The sequence below is a fragment of the Babylonia areolata genome, chromosome 12 (genome assembly GCF_041734735.1).
Source record: "Babylonia areolata isolate BAREFJ2019XMU chromosome 12, ASM4173473v1, whole genome shotgun sequence".
NCBI lineage: Eukaryota > Metazoa > Mollusca > Gastropoda > Neogastropoda > Buccinidae > Babylonia > Babylonia areolata.
Window position 1 is genome coordinate 12,302,234 of NC_134887.1, and position 3,513 is coordinate 12,305,746.

Genomic DNA, 3,513 nt, shown 5'->3' on the forward strand with positions numbered 1-3,513 from the left:
TCGATCACGAACACCGTTGGAACAGATAAATAGCTTGCTCAGCTCAGACGTGAAAAATACTGAACACTCCCCTAGCTTCGTTAACAACGTTCGAGACTCGTGATACATCAACCAAAATAACCAAAGAATGTGATTTTTATTTATTTATTTTTTTTTTTTGCTTCCCCATCATCTGCACCGTTTCAGTGGCATTACTCCCACGCCGCTCATTTAGATTCCCCCATACACGGCCACACCCGGGCGGTCACCCATCCAAGTACTAACCGGGCCCGACGTTGCTTAACTTCGGTGATCGGACGAGAACCGGTGTTTTCAACGTGGTATGGCCGTTGGCGACAGAAACTGGAAATTCAAGGATCATAATTTATAGCAAACACTGAAGAAGCGTTCGCCTTCTTATCCTCCTTTTCGCTCTTTTCCTATCGCGGGTTAATGCGTAAATCAATTACAGGTAATCCTGCAGTTTCGAATACTAAACTCTGGGGCCGTTAAAATGAAAAAGTAGAAGGTGTTTTAGACTGACTTCGATGCGCTGAGTCGAATGCAACCCTCAGCTAAGCTCTAAGACCACTCCTTTTGCCACGAAACTGGATCAAATGCACGGTAAGTAGTACTCCTTCCAGACCTGCACGCCATTTTGACTGCTGATCACGTGGGTGAACGCGTCATCAAAATGGCTCGCCGATAGTTGCTCGGGAAGTGACCGACTGAGTTTACTATTTATTATGTCTCTGTTTCATTGACAAGGAGTGGCCGTAGAGCTTAGCTGAGGGTTGCATTCGACTCAGCGCATCAAGGTCAGTCTAAAACAACCTCTATTTTTTCATTTGAACGGCCCCCTGAGTTTAGTATTCTAAACTGAAGGTAAGCTGTCAAAATCTTTACCGATCACTACACTGACAGTTTAGGTTATCTTCCTTTCTGTCACTCGTGTCAATGCACACGACTGATCACACCACCACAGCCGAAAAAAATTAATTTCAAAGACAGACTAACATCTAGTCAGACCGACGGACATACAAAGAAATAGTCAGACTGACAGCTATTCAGACAGACAGACAGACAGACAGACAAACAGACAAACATCCTATCAAAGAGACATCTGCCAAGCAGATGCCTGACCAGCAGCGTAACCCAACGCGCTTAGTCAGGCCTTGAGAAAAAACAAACAAACAAAAAAAACCCCAACCAAAAAACAAAAAAACAACAAAAAACCCCGGGGGAATAGATAATAGATAAGCTTGCATAAATAAATAAATAATAGTTATAATACAGAAAAAGGTAGTAGTAATAATATTAGTAATACTAATAAAATGATAATAATAAAACATAAATAAATAAATAAATAAGACAACAATGGTGATAAATAAGCGAATAAATGTAAAATATGAAGACACACATTCACACATACACCCACACATGCATAACAGAAATGCACCAAACATGCAGTTTCACATATATGAAAGCACAGTCAAATACATATAAACGTACATGAGCTCCAACACACACACACACACACACACACACACATTACCTTGCACCTCCTCAACCCCCTCCTCCACACACTCATTTCTAGTCTACGTATCGCAGCTTCCACGGCACACACACACAAACACACACTCACAGAGATGAACACTTACTTGTACATGCCCAGTGGCCCAGCAGGTCGAAGAGACATAACTCTTCACAGGTTATAATCATACTTTCATAGCAGTTTCCTCCCCTGACATGCTGCTGCGCTTCAGACACAATCACCTCCCCCAATTGTTCTTCACTTGTAGGGAGTTTGGGGTGAATATATGTATCTGTATTTATCCTACCAAGATGTAAATCAGTTATGAGCGAGAGAGAGAGAGAATGAGGATTCCCAGTGATTTACTGTTTCATTATACGTTTATTTATGTTATGCGTGTGTGTGTGTGTGTGTGTGTGTGTGTGTGTGTGTGTGCACGCTTAGAGTTGACTTCATCAAGATTTTGCGCCTTATAAATATCATGATTATTATTAGTATTTTTATGTATTTATCTATTATTTTGTATTTATTTGTTTTATTTATTTATTCATTTATTTATCTTTTATTTATTTATTTATTTATTTTTTTAATAAAGTTTTGTTATTTTATTTTATTTTATTATTTATTTATTTTTCTTTTTTTTAAGTTTTGTTATTTTATTTTAAAAAAAATTCATTTATTTATTTCTCTTTTTTTATGTTTTGTTATTTTTATTTAAAACAAAACAAAAGCAGCAACAACAACTTTTTTTGCTTGCGCAGGTAGTATTTCTCCATGTAGAAATATATATATATAAAAAAAAAGAAAAGAAAAAAAAAACAAAAAAACACCCCACCCTATAACATAACGAAACAACATTTCACAAGATTTGTTCCACTGAAGTTAATCTTTTTTTTTTTTTAGAGTCAAAATACAGAAAGAAAATATCATCGTGTGTACTGAAAAAAAACAACCAACCAAAACCAACCAACAAAAAACACCGTATGTCCTTTGCTTTCAAACTGTTTCTCTCCTTTCTGAGGTTGTGTGAGTTCACACAATCTGTCAACTCTCTCTCGGCGTCTTGCACGGGCAGCACGTGTAAATATTCGATTTTTTTCTTCTTTTTTTTTCTCTCCCCCTGCTGTGTCAGGCCAGACCTCCTCCACTGGTCAGCTTGGATGTGTGTGTGTGTGTGTGTGTGTGTGTACACGTGTGTGTGTGTGTGTGTGTGTGTGTGTGTGTGTGTGTGTGTGTGTGTGTGTGTGTGTGTGTGTGTACACGTGTGTGAGTGTGTGTGTGTGTACACGTGTGTGAGTGTGTGTGTGCGTGTGTGTGTGTGTGTTGGGGGTTTGGGGTGTGTTTTTGTGGGTGTGGGTGTGGGTGTATGTATGTGTGCGTGTGGGTGTGGACGTGGGTGTGAGTATTTCAATGTGTGTGTGTGTGTGTTTGGGGCGTGTGCTTGTGGGTGTGGGTGTATGTATGTGTGCGTGTGGGTGTGGACGTGGGGTGTGAGTGTTTCAATGTGTGTGTGTGTGTGTGTGTGTGTGTGTGTGTGTGTGTGGACGTGGGTGTGAGTGTTTCAATGTGTGTGTGTGTGTGTGTGTGTGTGTGTGTTGGGGGTTTGGGGTGTGTGTTTGTGTGTGTGTGTGTGTGTGTGTGTGTGTGTGTGTGTGGGTGTGGACATGGGTGTGAGTGTTTCAATGTGTGTGTGTGTGTGTGTGTGTGTGTGTGTGTGTGTGGACGTGGGTGTGAGTGTTTCAATGTGTGTGTGTGTGTGTTGGGGGTTTGGGGTGTGTGTTTGTGGGTGTGGGTGTGGGTGTATGTATGTGTGCGTGTGGGTGTGGACGTGGGTGTGAGTGTTTCAATGTGTGTGTGTGTGTGTGTGTGTGTGTGTGTGTGTGTGTGTGTGTTGGGGGCTTTGGGCATGTGGGTGTCAGTGTATGAATATGTGTGATATGTGTGTGTGGGGAGGGGGCTGGGGGGAGGGTCTGTATGTATATATGTATGTATGTATGCGT

At 41.0% G+C, this 3,513-nt stretch overlaps 1 pseudogene; it reads right to left on the reverse strand.

The window, feature by feature from the left end:
- Positions 1 to 215: 215 nt before the first annotated feature.
- Positions 216 to 334, reverse strand: LOC143288658 (5S ribosomal RNA; annotated as a pseudogene).
- Between the last annotated feature and the right edge of the window lie 3,179 nt (positions 335 to 3,513).